Below are 18,632 nucleotides of genomic sequence, written 5' to 3' on the forward strand. Positions count from 1 at the left end.
CCTGTGTTAATGGTATTTTTTTAACTATACAAAATTTTTATTATTTATAGAATCAAATATGTTCACTTTTCCTTTATAGCCTCTGGGTTTTCTTCATTTGATTACACACATGGTATCCCATATTATTTTGTAATATCTATAATTTCCTTTATATTTATGTCTTTAAGCTATCTAGACTTTGTTTATTTATATGGCACATGATAACCAATTACATCTATTTTTTCCAGATAGATAGCTAGTAGTATAAGCCCCATCTTTCAAACAATTCACCTGTTTTCTACAGAATTAAAATGCTGACTTCATTACATATATTCATATATACTATGATCTATTTCTGAACCTTGTATTCTATTCCCCTGGTCTATTTGTCTATTCCTATACCAAGACCAAATTGATTTTTAAGTACAGCACCTTTCGTGTATGTTCTGATATCTGGTGAAACGAGTTCCCCTGACTTTTCTTCTTTTTCATGCTTTTCTTCAATTTTTTCTTTGTAGGCATCTATTCTTCTAAAACCATGTTTAAAAAATTTAGTCTAATTCTGATATTTTGGTGGGTGACTTTATCATGGGGTTTGGTACATTTTTTTTTTCCAGAATATTTCTTTTAAATTTATTCCAAAATGCATTACAGTTTTATTCCTGACTATAAGAGGGATGTATCTTCTATTTCCACTCCTAGGTGCTTATTGCAAGAAGGCATGAACTATTAATTTGTGTTATATTTACCTTCAAGTGGACAAGGTTACCATTTTTTGTTACATTTTAAAAATTGGAGATGATTTTTAAGTATGCTTTTTAAAACGAGTAAAAGTGCTACTTGTAGGGCGCCTGGGTGGCTCAGTTGGTTAAGTGACTGCCTTCGGCTCAGGTCATGGTCCTGGAGTCCCGGGATCGAGTCCCGCATCGGGCTCCCTGCTCAGCAGGGAGTCTGCTTCTCCCTCTCCCGCTCCCCCCTCTTGTGCTCTCTCTCTCTCAAATAAATAAATAAAATCTTTAAAAAAAAAAAAAAAAAAAGTGCTACTTGTAGTTCTGTTTTTCCAAAATTTATACCTGCCATTTCATTTTCATATCTTACTGAATTTACTGGAACCTCCAATACAATGTAGTATAAAAATGGTGATATCAAGTGCTGTTGTTTATTCTCAGATTTTAATTGAAATGATTTCTGTGTTTTTTTTCTTTGCCAAAATATTTACTTTTCAAAAAATTGTTACATATTATCTATTATGTGTAATCTGTTTCCATCTTCTCCAGTTTACTTAGAATTTTTATTGGGAACAGGTATTGAGCTTTTCAAGTGCATTTCCAATGTCTTTTGTCTTGGCCATATGGTTTTCCTACTTTAATTTGTTGAAGTTCTTATACTGCATTCTGTTGGCATATTTCCTGATATTGAAGCATGGTGGCATTACTGGAATTAGCTCATTTGGTCATAGTGTATTTTTAAAGACATTTCTTGATTCATTTTAAAGACAGTTCGCAAATAATTTCTTTAAAAGTGTATGCATCCAAATTCATGCATGCTATTTTTCTATACTTTTCATATGTGTACTGTCTTTACCTGATTTTTGTATCACACTTACAATGGTTTCATCTGTCATATAGTCTGAAATAATTCAGGTAATATTGGTATTACATGCTTTTTTAAAGGTCAGATAAAGCACAGTTGTAAGCCCATCTGTTCCTGCGGACTTTTTCAATGGTAGATCTTTAATCATCTTTCCAGTGTCTTCTGTTGTACACTTCATTTTTTTTTGTCTGTATTTTGCTAAGCAATAGTTACTCCAAATTTGTTGCTATGGACTTGATGTTTATTTATTATAAACTTTTATTTTTTCTCTCTTGTATTTGTGACTATATTTTTTCTCATTCTAATATAGTTCAGCTCCCCTCTTATTTGGTTAAAGGAGAAGTTTAACTCTTTTATTGGTAATTTAAAAATACATTTGGAAATATACATACTAACACATACACACATATATAAATCTTCTACTTATTAATTTCAGCTTTTATTTTCAGCTATTTCCACTTGGTATTTTCCTTAGGTTTATCTTGTCCTTTTCTTAATTTCTTTTTCTTTTTAAGATTTTATTTATTTATTTGAGAGAGAGAGAGAGAGCACGAGTGGGGAACCGATCCCAGGACCCTGAGATCATGACCTAAGCCAAAGGCAGGCGCTTAACCAACTGAGCTACCCAGGCACCCCGACCTTTTCTTAATTTCTTAAAATGAAGATTAAGTCACTTTATTATCGGGGTGCCTGGGTGGCTCATTTGGTCAAGTGTCCAACTCTTGGTTTCAGCTGAGATCGAGACCTATGTCGGGCTCCACGCTCAGTGGGGAGTCTGCTTGAGATTCTCTCCCTTTCCCTCTGCCCCTCCCCCGCTCTCTCTCTCAAAATAAATCTTTTTTAAAAAGTCACTTTATCATTTTTCATTATTTTCTAATACTAAAAACATTTAAAGATCTTCAATTTCCATTTTCTCTATGTCCCATATACAAATTCTGCTTTTGTCACTCCCCATAGATTTTGGTCTGAGGTCTATTTCTCCCCATAGATTTTGTTCTGAAGTCTATTTCTTTGCGCAGCTTCATAGTTTGTAATGCCAGATTTGCAATCCTCTTTGATCCAAGGATTGTCTAGGAGTATATTTTATAATTTCCAATTAACAATATGTTTGATAACATTTTATAATTTATTTTTATTTTATTAGCTTATTATCAGAGAATCAGCCTGTAAAATCCACACTTTTTATTTCATTAAGGTTTTCAGTAAGGTTTTCTCTGTGTCTAAGGTATAATTGATTTTTCCAAGTGTTCTGTAGGCTTATGAAAATAATGGATATGCCTTACTGAAACGATGCAGGCTTTTGTATATAGCTACTACATCTATTACATAAAACTATTGATTATATTATTTGTTTCTTTATAGCTTACCTACCTATTATTTGTCTATAAAGCTGCCTGTTTCTAAAAGAATCCATGTCTTTGTGGTCTGAAGTCCTTCTCTAACAGTAGATAGTATATGTTTTACTACCTTCTGGCATTTAGGGTTCTGCTTTGTAGAGTAGCTGCTGTGGTATTAGGTGCATACACTTTCATGACTACATTTTTATTCATGGCTTAAAATTTTTTATTATCTAATGTCTCTCTTTGTCTGTTTCAGGCTTTTAATCTTAAATTTCACTCTATCTGTTGTGATTCTTCCATACCTGTTCTCTTTATGTTTGTATTATTCAGGTATCTTTACTCATTCATTCATTCATTTTTACCCTTTATCACCTTTCTTTTTTTTTCTTTAAGTAAACAGCTTACCACTGGGTGTTATCATCTAACACTATCTGACAATCTCAGATAGGGCCTTGGACCACTATCTTATCCTCTTTATTGTTCTATCTTGCTTTAGATCTCTTATGTTACATTGTTCTATCTCTCTTCAATTCAATATTTTAAGTTGCTATTAGTTTCATTTTTTCCCCTTGCTAAAAGTTCTAGTGTTCTTTGACCCTGAATAATACACATATTTCCCTCACGTTTTGAAAAAAAAAAACATGATACCAACATTCTTCCCCACAGAGATACGTTTCTATCTTTGCCCTTCCCTAACCTCTTAATTTAAGACCTTAAGAATATTCTCACTTCCCCTATACCCTTCCTTCTCATCTTTGCTCTTCCCTTCCCTCACTACTCCCCACTGCAAGATCTTACTAAGAATAGTTTAGCATTTTAAGATCTAGATTAACAGAATCTCCCTTGCCATATGAGCCATTTGCTTCAAGAGTCTATATGAAATACATTTTTTAGACATTCTCAGAAGTCTATTGCTATAAATGGATGTGTGTGCTTGCATGGGTGTCTATAGTAGGTCTACATATTATTCTCAATATTTATCACATTTTCCTTCCATTGATATTATCTTAATTTACTTTCATTTTAAATAATGCTTTTCAGGGGCACCCTGGGTGGCTCAGTCGCTTAAGCGTCTGCCTTCGGCTCAGGTCATGATCCCAGGGTCCTGGGATCAAGTCCTGCATTGGGCTCCCTGCTCAGCAAGGAGCCTGCTTCTCCCTCTCCTTCTGCTGCTCCCCCTGCTTGTGCGCTTACTCTGTCTGTCAAATAAATAAATAAAATCTTAAAAAAAAATAATGCTTTTCAACTATGTAAGATATGAACACATTTTCACTGTGAAGAATTCAAACTCTACAAGAAGAGTCACATGGCCATCCCTCGTCCTATTCCTCTCTCTAAAAGCCCCCACCGTGCTCAGCATGGCATGTGTTTTTCCAAACTATTTTCCATATACATACATACATGTACAATTTTTGTGTATATTTAATATAAATGATATCACATTATCTGTATAGCTTGGCAACTTTATTTGTTCACTTAATATAGTCCAGAGGTCCTTTTAGGTGAGTAAATGGAGATGAACTTGATTTGTTGCATAATACTGTACAGCATGGGTGTAGCATAGTCTTTTTTTTAAAAGATCTTATTTATTTGAGAGAGAGAAAGAGAGAGAGCATGAGTGAGAGAGAGTGCACAAGTGTGGAGAGGGGTTAAGGGAGGGGGAGAAGCAGACTCTCCACTGAGCAGGGAGCCAGACATGGGGTTTGATCCCAGGACCCTGGGATCATGACCCGAGTTCAAGGCAGACACTTAACTGACTGAGCCGCCCAGGTGCCCCCGTAGCATAGTTTTCTGATGGGCATTTAGGCTGTTTCTACTGACTGGCTATTGAAAACAATGTCAACCTTATACATGTCACCCTCTGAACACGAACGAGGGCTTCTGTAAATATTGGATATGTGGAATTGCTGAGTCAAAGAATAGTGTTTTACTATTACATTGCCACCCAAGATTTGCCGTACTCAACTAGCAATGCATGAAGTTTAGATTTTCAACAACAGGCATGATTCTCTCTAGCATTTTCTTACACCTTTTTGCATGCATTAAAAAATGGCTATCACATCCATTCAGGTGAAATAATACTGTTCTCAATGTAGCAAATCATAGCACTCTTACAAACATCTTTTTTATGTGTGTTTTGAAACACTAGGATGCGTGCACTATAGAAGGGCTATAGCATCCATTCCCTGAAATAACACTGTTTTGTGTGTAGCAAACTCTTTGACAACACTTAATATGATTGTATTTTTTTTTATGCTAGTATATTGGGGGATAAAGGGGATGTTGTATTGCAATTTCTGCTTAGCAGTGAGGTGAGCAACTTTTCACAGGTTTCTCTCGGCTATGTGTATTTCCTCTCCTGTCAACTGCCTATTTTCACTCTTTGTCTTCCTTCTCCACTTTTTTCTAACTCATAACAAATTCATAACTCTAATTCGTAAGTTATTTATATATAGATTTTAGTCCTTTATTATTATATATATTAACGTATTCCTCCCAGTCCAATACTTATCTTTACCTATGCTTATCTAATGTTTGGTCAACAGAAATTTTAAAATTTTGAAGTAATCAAATTTAATAATTCTTTCCTTTGTTATGTCTTGGTTTTATACCTTGTTTAAGAAAGTATCTAATATGCTAAGGTTAAAAAATAGTCTTCTGTATTTTCTTCAGTATTTATGTTTTTTGTACATTTATGATATTAATCCATGTAAAATTTATATTTCTTGATAGTAAGATGGGCTTTACTATTTTTTCAAATGGACTGCCAAATGTCGTCCAACCAACCGTTTATGCATAGTTCATTATTCCCCATTGCTACCTTTATCATAAAGTAAATTCCCATGTAAAAATAGGCATGGGGTACCCAACTCTTGGTTTGGGCTTGGGCCATGATCTCGGGGTCCTGGGATCAGCCCCACGTTGGGCTCCTCAGGCTCTGAGTTGGCTTGGGATTCTCTTTCTCCCTCTGCCCCTCCCCCACTTGTTCTAAATAAGTAAATAAAATTTTTTTTTTTTAAAGATCTTATTTATTTATTTGACAGAGAGAGAGAGAGAGTGCACAAGTAGGCAGAGAGGCAGGCAGAGGGAGAGGGAGAAGCAGGCTCCCCACTGAGCAGGGAGCCTGACGCGGGACTTGATCCCAGGACCCTGGGATCATGACCTGAGCCGAAGGCAGCTGCTTAACCAACTGAGCCACCCAGGTGCCCCGTAAATAAAATGTTTAAAAAGGTAGGCTTGTTTTTAGACTTCTCTTATATCAATCAGTTTACCTCTTCTTGGTTCAAACTCACACTGTTCTAATTATTACAGCTTTTTAGTGTATCCTGAAGTGTCATAGGATAATTTTCCCACACAACACTCTGTGTAGTTCTTTATTTTCAAAGCTGTCTTGGTTACTTGAGAACATTTTTACCTCCCAGGTGTATTTTATAATCAGCTTGACGAGTCCCACAAAAAATTCTGTTGGATTTTTATTGGAAATGGATTTAATTTCAGATTGGCTCTAGGAGAATTAACATTTTTATAACATTGACTTTTCTCATCCCATGGATATACAATAATATTTCCATTTATTCATTTCTTCCCTCCTTTCCTAATTAAAATTTTGTTTTATTCACTTAGATCTTACATATAATCTTATTAGCCTTATTAGGTAGTTCAGATTTTTTATTTATATTATGAATGGAATCTTTCCTCAATTACATTTTCCACTTGGTTGTTACTGAGATATAAGAAACGTATTGGATTTTGTGTGTTCTAACATCAGTCTACTTTGGTGGACTCAGTAACTTCCACATTTTCATAAAGGTCCTTAAAAGTTTGTTTCTTCTGATGAAAACTTTATTTCCCAGTACTAAACATTTAATCTGATATAATAAATTTAGTGTTTTTAGAATTGGGATTCAAACCTAAGTGTACAGAGGACAACTCTTCCTTATATCATTTGGTGCTGACTCAGCATTCAGTGAGTTCCACACTCCTCATCCTACTCCTCCCTCCACCCCCCCTCCCTCAAGCTATAGCAGAAAAGATTCCCAGTTCCTTGTGAAATCCCTCATTTTGCCTACTGAGAGCTAAAGAATTTAAATGACTTGTCCAAATTATACAACCTAGGACTGGCAAAACTAGATTAGCTTCTGGAATGATTATTACCATTTCTAATATAACAAGAATAACTGTGACTTAACTGTGTCTCTTTTACAAATTGAATATGCTTCTATACACAGCTTTATCCATTTTAGTAGTCCATGATATTTGTGTAGCATTTTATGAATATGTATGAAATGAGCAAATTTCCATGCCATACAAATACTGCTGGCTTTCAATTATACTTCTAATTTTAGTCATTTAATTAACTTCTTATTTAATTTTAAGAACTTAATTTATTAATACTTTTCAAAAGTAGGAAATGGGTCATATTTACATTGTAACACTACGTAAGTATGTCCAAAGTGGTTGAAGACAATTCTCAAAATGCTTGGGAATGAAAGCCAATGAAAAGTCATTAAACCCTGAAAGTTCACTGAGCACTGAGAGGCAAGGAAGTAGAAAAAAATGTGGCAAAAAATATAATTAAATAGCTATTCTCAGCAGTTTAATACATTTTACTATGTACAATATACTATGCTATCTCACTTAACTCCAAAACATACACACACAACAACCAAGAGATAAATATTGTTGTTGTTACAGTTGTTGCTTTTTTTTTTTTTTCCCTTTTGTAGAGGAGATACTGGAACTTTAGAGATGAAGTTACTTGTCCAAGGTCATGACATTAGGGAGCAGCAAAGACTGAAGTAGAACCTGGCTGTATTTAACCCCAAATCCCTTATTCTAACTTCTCTATTTATTAATCTATTTTCCTTAGAATCCAGCTAACGATACACATATCCTCCCATTCTACAACATGGTGCAAGTGCACCAAATCCTGGGGACATTTTAAACTATTCACTGAGAAATAAAGGCATCTACCACCAAAAAGCTGGTCTTGTAACTTACTGAACGTTTTCCATGAGTGCCTCTGAGGTAGTCCTCATGACATATCTCATCACAAATTAAAAACTCAAAGGTCTTTGTAGAATTGATACAAGCAATTATGTGGATGAATATCAAACAAATGTTAAGCAAAATAAGTCAGATACAAGAAAGTATATGTTATATGATTCCATTTACATTAAATTCTTGAAAAGGCAAAATGAGTCTATAGTGACCGAAAGCACATCAGTGGTTGCCTGGGGCTGGGGATCATGGAGAACTGACTGGGAAAGTGAACAAGGGACTCTCTTGGGGGTAGATGAGAGATAATGCACATATTCTGCAGAAACAGATCACAGTCATTGGTATAATGGCTTTAACGATTCCTCTTAATTAGGGTAAGGATGAAGATATATCAGGAAGTTGCTTTGGAGACGTCAGAAAATAATAATACGTCCTAGGGATCTTCAGTGTTTTGGCAATCTGGTCAGAGAATAGCAGCAAAATTTAGCTACTAAAATAAACAGTCTGGAAGCCTCGTGAGCCATCAGTTGTGACCATCCACCTAGCTGCACAAAGGGCACACATGAACATCTCAAACGTTCTGTTTTGATATGGAATTCATGTGCTGAGTTATTTTTTTTCCTTTTTTGCAATGGACATACGATTGTAATGAGAAGATAATTTTGCCTCAGAGGCATCAGCTTACAGATTATCTCCTTCATTTCAGTTTTTCTTGTTTTTACAGCAAATTCTGCTGCAGCATTCATGGTAATGGCATTTTGCACTCATATTATTATAATATTTTTTACGTTAATTCAAGGATCTTAATGCTTGCCTTGAACAATATATATATATATATATATATATATATATATATATATATATATATCCCAAATATAACAGTGAAATATGAGCAAGGCTTATTGGAAAACATCCGTGTGCATCTCATAACAAAAAATGCACAACACATTCTATTTTGAAATTCTGATTTTCTTCACATTAAAATTGCCCTGAAATATACCCATTATGCAATATGATTCCTATGACATAATCCTTTATCCATTATCCCCTCTCATTCAATGTTTAGCTATTTAAGAGGGGAAAAAATCATAAAAGGAAAAATAAATGAAAACAATTCTCTCTTTTAAGGGGACTTGTACCCTGAATTTATAAAGGTGAATATTCAGGGCTCTAGTATACTTGGCAAAGGTTTCAAAAAAGGTACAAAAGAAAGAAGGATATAAAATAGAAAGTGTCCCATACAAGGGGGATGAATAAAAGGTAGAAGGACAGTTACAGTGCACATCATCATCATGGATTCAGTCTTAATTTAGGATTCATTTCTTAATTAAGGAAGTTAATAGACAGGCTTCAGAGGGTCCCTGGACATCTTGAGGTTATCAGCAATTTTTTTGCTCTATCTAGGGAGAAAACCTGCCTTCTCAGATTCTCCAATGATTCCAGGATCCAGCCATATGCCCTCTACCTTCCCCTTCAAAACTGACCACCAGAACAGATAGATAGCTGAATTCTGGGTATATCCAACTTATCTACTTCTAGCATATCTCATACCCATATTCTTGCTTAAACATTCACTCTGAGTCACCGAGCTAAAAGCCTATAAGGATCTGCTTAGAGCTAAATACCCCACAGAATCCCCAGAACTACAAATTCCCAGTCAAGTCCAAAAACAGCCCAGAAAGTCAAGAGTAGAGAGAAACTAATTTAAAACAGTATATTTTGGGTCTAATACCTCATTCCCTCAGACCAGTTTCTCAGAAATATTCATGCTGAGCAAATGGATCACTTTTTACACCTTCCCTTCCCCCCTGCCACCCTGACGCAGGTTACCAACCTCACAGGGGAAAAGGGAAAGAAGTCAGCTTTTGTTCAGCTTTAGCTATGTGACAGGCAATGTGCTGGGCATTTTCGGCATCTTTCTTTGCGTTATAGAAAGGCAAAGTTAAGGTTCTAGGAATTTCAGTAATCTGTCCAAGGTCACCCAAGCAAACTGTGGTGGAGTGGGGACTTGAACCCAAGCCAGCTTGGACCTCAGCACCTGCCGTTCACACAGTATGTCCACCCCCACCCCCTTCCCAAACCTCTTTGGTTCTTTCCCACATGCCTCCTTGGACTTGGAGGATTTCAGCCAGCCTACACCATCTAAACCATTTCCCAAAGCTGCCCATTTTGCCGCAAGCACATTTCTCAGGACAAGCTCTCCCTCCTCATTAATTTAGGTAAATTTCAAATGTATTACCCCACCTATGTGGTGGGAAAGGCACAATTCTGGAAATCAGGACACCTGGCTTCCAGTCTGATCTAAACAGACGACGTGACCTTGTCCCAGGTACAAATCAATCTAACTATCAGATAGCGAGGGAGGTAGATCACACGCTCTCGAAAGTTGAGACATAATATTCTGACTCTATTATTCCTTGGCATAAACATGTTTCTAGGGAAAGTCATTTGATCATGTTACTAGGTTATTAGATTCATTGTCCTTATTTGGGGAAATATGAATTATGCCCCCAATGGTGTTGTCCATAATTCAGATTCTTAGGCCTCTGCCCAAACGTATTTAACTTGATTTGTGGTAAGTGCAACACATTGCTAACTCCAAACAGACCCTTAAATGCCTTTTAATGGGCTAATTTGCTGAGAGCTACTGCAATATCCTTTACATGTGCAGGCCCAGGGAAAGCGATGAAGGTTCAGTTGGAGATGAGCGCAAGGACGTTTGCGGTAGGAAGCTTTGGAGCAGAAGGACCCGGTTTAAGAAGCAAGAGCAGCCTCTAGAAATTTCGTTTCCCTGTTCGTAAAATAGCAAGAATAATCCAGGCTTATAGGAAGGATTCAGTGTGATGACTTTTGTCTACTAAGAAGGTATAAAGTGACCTCAAAGCAGAAAAAGCGGGCACTATATTAGTTCTTGATTTCAAGACACGAGGCTGAGAGTAACTGATAGAAAGGCAGGAAAGGCTGCTACAACTGGGCTGGATAAAGATGGCTTTATGAACTGGAGAAGCAGTGGTAATTCCCCTGGTTTTTCAACCTCACAAAGGCGCCCTACCATCTCACTCATGCGAAGATTTCCATCAGAGTTTTGGAAAATTCGACTGGGGCCTGTGTGTGTATATGTGTGTAACAGTGGTGGTAGGTGGGTGGTAGGTGTCCTTTCGTCCTTGAAGCTGGTCTCCACTGTTCTGGGGCAGCCAGGGACACAAGCTATACATTGATCGTCAGGAGAGAAGAGTACCTTGCCCTGGGAATATTTATCTCCGTTTCTCTGACCAGTTGAGAAGCTACTGTGAGCCAAGTCCTAGCACATTTCTGAGCAATGGCAGCAGACCAGGGTCCAGGCACAACTGAAGGTCAATCCCATTTGTTTCTAGGGTCTGACCACCCCAAGCTACACTGAGCTTCACACATGCCTCAAGTTCTCTCCTCACAGTGGTGCCGCCTGGTGTGGGTAGTCTTTGCTGAGAGTTTCCAGATGCTTCTATTTGCCTTTTTGGTGTATACCCTCTTCTCCCCTCCCTTCCCTGAACCATGCAGCCAAGACTTCAATGATATTTTTTGGTGAAGCCTGATAGATTAAAGACTTGTTCTGGAGTCTCCTGGATAGTTGCGGCAGACTGGGAATCGCTGCCTGGTTCCAGAAAGTGGCTCTCGGTTATATCAGGGTAGGTTTCAGACAAGTGCACCCTCGCGGCAAGAGAAGTGATAGAACAAAGCCAAATTGCTTTTCACTCCTGGAAACACTGGTCTTTTATGTCAGAGTTTGGGTTACTTAATCTTTTTGTGCCAGGAATAAGATTTCCCTGGTGTGACATCCACTGATAGCGATGGACATTCTACCACTTTGAGTGCCAAGAAATTAATTCTCCAATCTGCATAATCAACTCCCAAGGTAAACATCACCATTCCTCTCTCAGTACTTTCTGTCCCTTGCATTTCCAAATCCTTACATTTATCCAAAATGCATAAAAATGTAACACTTAATAACAATTTTTACTGGGGGGACCTTTTAAGGTTACTGTGATAAACGTTTACCGCATGAAATTCACTAAATCCAGGATCATCGGGTCTCCTTATGCATTTGAAATATGAAAAAATATATACAGCCCAAATGTTGCATGCTACAAGGTACATTTCTTGAATTTACATTTCAATGACTTAGTCAATTTCAATATAATGTTGATTTATGTTCAGGTTTTGAACCTGTTCAATGTTAAAATCCTTAAAACAAACCTTAGACACAGATGGCTTTTTTCATCAGTTTTCTTAATTCAGCTTAACTAGATTCTTCCTCTGATAAAAAGCTAGAAAGAATCCTTGTTGAAGGTCATAGTGACAGAGAATTCAATTAGCATGACGCTCCTCACAGGTGTTGGTTTGTCTTCAGAGCTCAGTGGGTTAATCTGATATTGTTGGAAGGGACTGGGAAGACCAAATAAGACCAAAACAGGTTAAGACAATTTTAAGATTTTAGAGTTCTGATTAAAGCCAGGATGTAGGGTTAATATAAATATAAGTTCCAATATTAAGCTTAGTCACGAGTTTAGTCCACAAATTGCTTTTTGGAACCTTGTTACCCTAACGAACTCCTATCCATCCATCAAAGCTCAGGTTAGTGGTCACCACCTCCTAAGGCCTCCCTCATACCCCAGATAGTGTCAATCACTCTTTCCTTGGCTGGTAAATGTTTCTGTTTCATTTACTACTCTACTGCATAGTTGTTTCTTCATATTACTTGTCTCCATATTAAATGATAACCTCTGTGTTCTCAGTAGGTGCTCAATGAATTTCTGTTGAGATAATGAATATAGCAACATATTCTGGCTATCCTATGAACATGATTGTGAAGTCTGGTACCAGGTGTTCTGAGCATGCATATCATATTTTAAGATAAATCCACCATCTCTACAGCCAAGAAAGAAAAGCAGGTAATTTGCAGATTAAATATGGCCCACAGATGTTTTATTGGGCTTCCTTGGTGTTCTAAAATAGTTGAATCGGGTGCCAATATTTAAAAATCGAGGGGTTGCCCACAAAAGTCTGCATTTCCAGGTTCTTAAAATACCTACAGCTACGGCAACACCCAATCAGCATTTCCACATGGTCCCCACGGGCTGGACCTGGCAGCAGAGTACACAAGCTCCTTCGCTTATTCCTTCACCTGGTTCAGCCCCGTAGGGCATTTCAGTTTGCCATACTGGTCTTGTGGCTTGAGATTTTTCACTGTCTCCGGTCGGAGGATGGTTTAGGCAGAAAGAGCCATGGGCTCTTGAAAGCAATATTTGGGGCACATCTAGTTTTAGGAGGATACAGCAAACAGGAAGCTGGGTGCCTTCCATTAAGTAACTTAAAGTTTGGGTAGGGGGTCAGGATAGGAGAGAGAAAAACTCATACCTCTGAAAAAATATGGAAACATTAGTTCCTCGGCCAAAGGCATATCTATGTAACACAATTCTCTACAGCTATGGGGAACAAACAATTCCAAGATGGAACCCTGAGGTCTCACTGGCAACAGGAAGAGATAAAGCAAATGCAAAAACGAAACAAGCAACAAAAACAAAACTAGAGTTCATTTAAAAGGAGAGACTGGGGCGCCTGGGTGGCTCCGTCAGTTAAGCACCCGACTCTTGATTTTGGCTCAGGTCATGATCTCAGGGTCTTGAGATGGAGCCCTGTGTCGGGCTCTATTCTGGCCATGAGGCCTGCCTGGGACTCTCTCTCTTCCTCTCCCTCTGCATCCCACCTCTTAAAGAAAAAAGTTTAAGTTCCCTGGTTGTTCCAACTTATCCAAACATAAGATTGTGAAGTCTTTCTTCTTATATGTGCACAGTACCCTAAGGACTGTGCCTACTCCCTTCTTTTCTTTCCCCCAACATGGTTGCCTCATTTGTGAAGCCATTTCCTTCTAACCCCCTTGTTGGCAAGCCTTTCATGCATCCCAGAGGTTCACTCAGTCCTTCATTCACTCCACATTTACTGAGGCTCACTTTTGTTTAAGTTATGTATTGAGAAAATTCAAAGGCCACTAAGGCAAGGCCCTGGTCCCTATGTTAAAGATAAAAGCTAAAGCAAGCAAGTAGAGACGAGGAGTCATACTCTGACTTCCTTATAACAGACCACTTGTACCCCTGATAACAGTGTAACGCTGACAGGAAGCACATCATAACACGGCGTCCAGTCATGATGCATGGACTAGGGAGCCTGGGTCTTGCATAAAAACAAGCAAACAACAAACAAAAATAGAAAATACCCTCAACTGACTTGGGAATGAAGAGCAAACATGTATGAAAAAAAATTTAGCATATTTACAAAGTGACAGATTGATACAGGCTGGAACCCGCTGAGCAAGGTGTGTGTCGGACATCGAGAGGGGTGGGGGGCGTGATTTTCTTCCTGGAGCACTTCCAAAGCGTGTGGCTATCCAACAGGATGGGAAGCAGGAGACAGACTTCCTCACACCTTCATATCCTTGCACACGCTCTTCCTTCTGGCTTGTGTTTATATTCTCCCTTGTCCACCTCACAAACTTAAATTCTGTTTTCTAGACGCACGTGGGGCATTACTTCCTGTGTTAGGCCATCCCCAAGCTCCTGGTCCACCGCAGCTAGTCCCCTGTCCCTGCTGTGCTGTCCCTGCAGCATCGTGTCGCCTGCCCCTCGCCACATCACTATCTTCTCCATGGGACTTGTGGACCAGGGCTGTTGAGGAGACGCATTTCACCACTGAAGCCCCAGCACTGACGTACTTTGGGTGCCTCAGATTTATTAAATGAAAGAAGAGGAATGGCAGGGGTGGGCGGGCGGGGTGGGAGGAGTAGCATTCTGGACGCAGGACTGACATACAAAATAGAACTGTTGAAGGAAGACCTATGTCATGCTCCATGGAGTGAAAGTATTTCTGCTTGGCTAGAGTAAAGAATTTGTGTCAGGAAAAAAAAAAAGAAAAAGAAAAATGAAGCTGCTGAGGGTGAAACGAGTCTATAGAGGGCCTTGGATGCATGACGAAGAGCGGGAAATCACATCTTGCCATAACCCTGAAGGTTCTTTCTCATATTCTCTGCTGCTCATACTTGATCCCAAACCAGCCTTGTGTGGGGCATCTAATCATTGAAAGCCCTGCCCTGCAGAGGCTGTGTGATCTTTCATAGTGTCCTTTACCTCTCAGAAAGGCCACTTTCTGTACTTTAGACAAGTGAATACCCTTTCCAGGGCTTATGGCATGAGCGAGAGTCCCTGCTGCACATTCCTTCTATGTTTTCAGGTCTGACAGATGCCCACAATGAAGCCATCAAAGTCCTCTGATCATGCAGGATAACAGACCACCACTGGTGGTACTCTGCCATCTGGGCCCTGGTGTCACTCACCATCCCTCCAACATCACTGGACTGCTCCTCCTGTCACCCTGCGGATCTTTCTAAATTAGATCCCAGGTCTGGAGGGCAGAGCCAGAGGCCACCTCTATGCCTGGCACATAGGCATCGCAAGGGAAGAGCTGATCAATTTTAGAAACTCACAAGGCAAATGTTGTGTATCTTAGCAGTGTGGGAAGTCAGGTAGCTGTTCTAAATATGTATGGATTTTGTTTTGTTTGCCTCTTCTCCTGACTCCTTCTTAGCTTGTGGCTCAAGAGAGGCACTGATCCATCTGAATGAAAAGCTTCCACCTCCAGAACTGAAGAACCATTGTCCCATTGTTTACCCAGCCTTTCACCCGCTCACCTACTCCTCCCTTACTACCCTCTGTGTTATTCCAAAGTCTCCTCTTCTTTTCATCTCACTTCTCACTTCAACTGTGTATATTGAGAAAGTGCCCTAAAGGCAGATGTGTACACACCTCTTAAAAAGCAAATACACACATTTAAAAACATTTAACATGGTTGATGTTTTCTAATTCTCAGACTGACCAAATACCCTGGAGAAGATACCATCGTGTTGGTTTTAACTGATAGTTCAAGTTCTAGGTAGCTCTACATGGCTGGGCTCACTATGCAATCACAGGTTCTAAGGTAGCAAGGAGTGTAAATGCCTAAAAAAAATCTCTGCTTCTCAGAAATAAATAAAAGGATTAAAGGGGCACCTGGGTGGCTCAGTCGGTTAAGCATCTGCACTCCGCTCAGGTCGTGATCCCGGGGTCCTGGGACTGAGCCCTGCGTTGGGCTCCCTGCACAGTGGGAGCCTGCTTCTCCCTCTGCCTCTGCCCTCCCAGCACCTCGTGCTCGCTCTCTCTCAAATAAATAAATAAAATCTTTTAAAAAAGGATTAAAAATATGAATTAGGTACCCAGCAACAGGGAAATTGATAGAGAAACACATCTAAGTGGACAGAAAAAGGCAGTCTTCAAACTAAGATTACAATCTTATTGTAGTTAGAAACATTCCCCCTCAACAGTGATGTCATCAAGATGGTGGCAGAGGTTGTTCTCGACTCCAGTCCCCCTCACCAGAAGACCAACCATCCGTAGATAGGACACCACTCTGAAAATCCCCAAACACAGGGGTGAGGTTGAAGCACCCCTCTGGACTATAGAGACCAAGAAGGACAACATCAGAAGGGTAAGAGGAACAGCTACACTCTGACTGCCACCTGTCCACAAGGCTGCCAGACCACTGCCCCAAGAGGGCCCCCAGGACCTATGGTTTCTCCACTGGGAGAAAGAGAGTCCGAGGTGGACATCTAGGTCCCCCAGCATTGTGGGTCACTTCCTGGGAGGTTCACTAGGGTCTCATCCCATGGGGATTGCAGAGGAATCTGTGGAACTTAAGCCCTGGAGATCAGATTGGGACAGAAAAGAGGGGCAGGGCTTACAGCCGCCAGTGCTTGGATCTGGGCAGGCTGAGCTCCTCCTTGCAGTGGTGCCTGAGATCCCAGCCAGTGGTTTTGTCGATCTGCAGAGACAAGCTAATGACCCCATCAGGCCAGGGTACTCAGTATGTAGTTCTGCCTGATTTTGGTCCCCAAACAATGAGCTGTGCCAGCCTTTGGGCCTGTTCTGCAAATTTGTAGCCCCAATTACCACTGTAGCTTCCAGCCCCACCTGACCAGGAAACCTAACCAGAGCACCTGGGAAGCTGTGTAGCCCATCCTACAACCCCACTTATAATGGCATTTGAGCAGAGAGGTCAGCCAGCAGCTCTTACCATCTGCAGAGCCCAGCTGGTGACCTCATCTGGCCAGGGAACTTGGTGTACAGTTATATCTGATTTGGGTCCTTGGTCAGTGAGTTATGCCAGCTTTGAAACCTGTTCTGCTGTACCAGCCAGACAAGGAAGTGGGCTCATGGCCCCACCTACTGCTGAGTATAATAGTCCTCCGTCTCATCACCAGGAAGTATAACCAGAGCACCAGGGGGCTGCATGGCCCACTGTAGAGCCATGCTTTGTGGTGGCCCTCAGAGAACCCAGCCAGCAGCCCTGCCCATCAATAGAGCTGATGGCCTTGTCTGACCAGGGAGCTCAGTGGACAGTTCTTCCTGATTCTGGTCCACAACCAATAAGGTGTAACAACTTTCCCAGCCAGGGAAGCAAATTCACAGGCTTGCTCAACTGCTGTGTATAGCACCCACTCCCACCCAATTAGAAAGCCTGCCAGCATATATAGGCAACTGTGGAGCACATCCTACAGCTGCATTTTGGAAGGGAACCAAGCCAGCAGTCCTGTCAACTGTTCCCAGCCAGTGGCATTCTCCACCTAGGATCTAGAACAGTGCCTAACCCAAATAGAGACCCCGATAGCAAGCCCCACTTTTCCAAGAATGCCACCAGCTGACCTATTCCAAAACCTAAGATAAGCTGACTAGTGAAGAACTGTCTCTGCCAAAGCAAACCTGTGAAGTCTGGAAGATGAGACCACTTACTCAAATGCATAGATACTAATGAAAGAAATTAAGGACCATAAATAATCAGGTAAATATGACACCACAAAAAGAAACTACTAAAGCTTTAATAACTATTCCTGAAGAAATAAAGATCTATAAGCTGTCTGAGAAATAATTCATAATTATCCTTTTAAAGAAGTTTAGCAAACTACAAGAACACACAGGCAACTACACAAAGTTAGGAATACAATACATCAACAAAGAAAAAGAAACCATCCAAAAAAAAAGAAAAACAAACAGAATTCATACTACACTTGATCTTAGCCAAAAGGCCGAGAAGCAATCACAACAAAGAGAATTAATAAAGCTGAACAATACAATAACTGAAAAATTCAACAGAGAGCTTCAACAACAGACTCAACCAAATAGATGAAAAAAATTAGCAAGCTGGAAAATAGATTATTTGAAATTATCCAAAAGAAAGAAAAGAAAAAAAAGAAAGAAAAAGAGTGAAGAAAGCCTATAGCACTTATAGGGCATAGTCAAGAAAAAACAATGTACACATTATGAGAATCCCAGGGGAGAAGATAAAGAGAAAAAGACAGAATATATATTTAAAGCAAAAATGGTTGAAAACTTCCCAAACCTGGGGAGAGAAATGGTTAACCAAATTCATGAAGTCCAAAAATTCCTGAACAGGTTGAACATGAAAGGGCTACACTGAGACACATAATAATTAACTTTTCAAGTCAAAGACAAACAGATAATTTTGAAGATAGGCAGAGAAGAGTAACATGTCACATGCCTGGGAGCTTGCATAAAACCATGGGTGAATTTCTCAATAGAAACTTTGCAAATTAGGAGAAAATGGCATGATACATTAACTATATTGCAAGAAAGAAAGAAA

At 39.6% G+C, this 18,632-nt stretch overlaps 1 protein-coding gene and 1 pseudogene across 6 annotated transcripts in view; both read right to left on the bottom strand.

The window, feature by feature from the left end:
* The window catches only part of NCKAP5 (NCK associated protein 5), a 973,576-nt gene that overhangs the window by 150,790 nt on the left and 804,154 nt on the right, over positions 1-18,632 (bottom strand). Inside the window, exon 1 of one of the 6 annotated variants that reach the window (XM_078070697.1) lies at positions 12,147-12,302. The exons of the other annotated variants lie outside the window; for them this stretch is intronic. The gene's annotated coding sequence lies outside the window, so the exon portion shown is untranslated. Of the gene's footprint in view, positions 1-12,146; positions 12,303-18,632 lie in introns of those variants that run through there. 6 annotated transcript variants of the gene reach the window in all.
* On the bottom strand, positions 17,995-18,069 carry LOC118527330 (U2 spliceosomal RNA; annotated as a pseudogene).

This window comes from Halichoerus grypus, chromosome 4 (assembly GCF_964656455.1).
Source record: "Halichoerus grypus chromosome 4, mHalGry1.hap1.1, whole genome shotgun sequence".
In the NCBI taxonomy this organism is placed as follows: Eukaryota; Metazoa; Chordata; class Mammalia; order Carnivora; family Phocidae; genus Halichoerus; species Halichoerus grypus.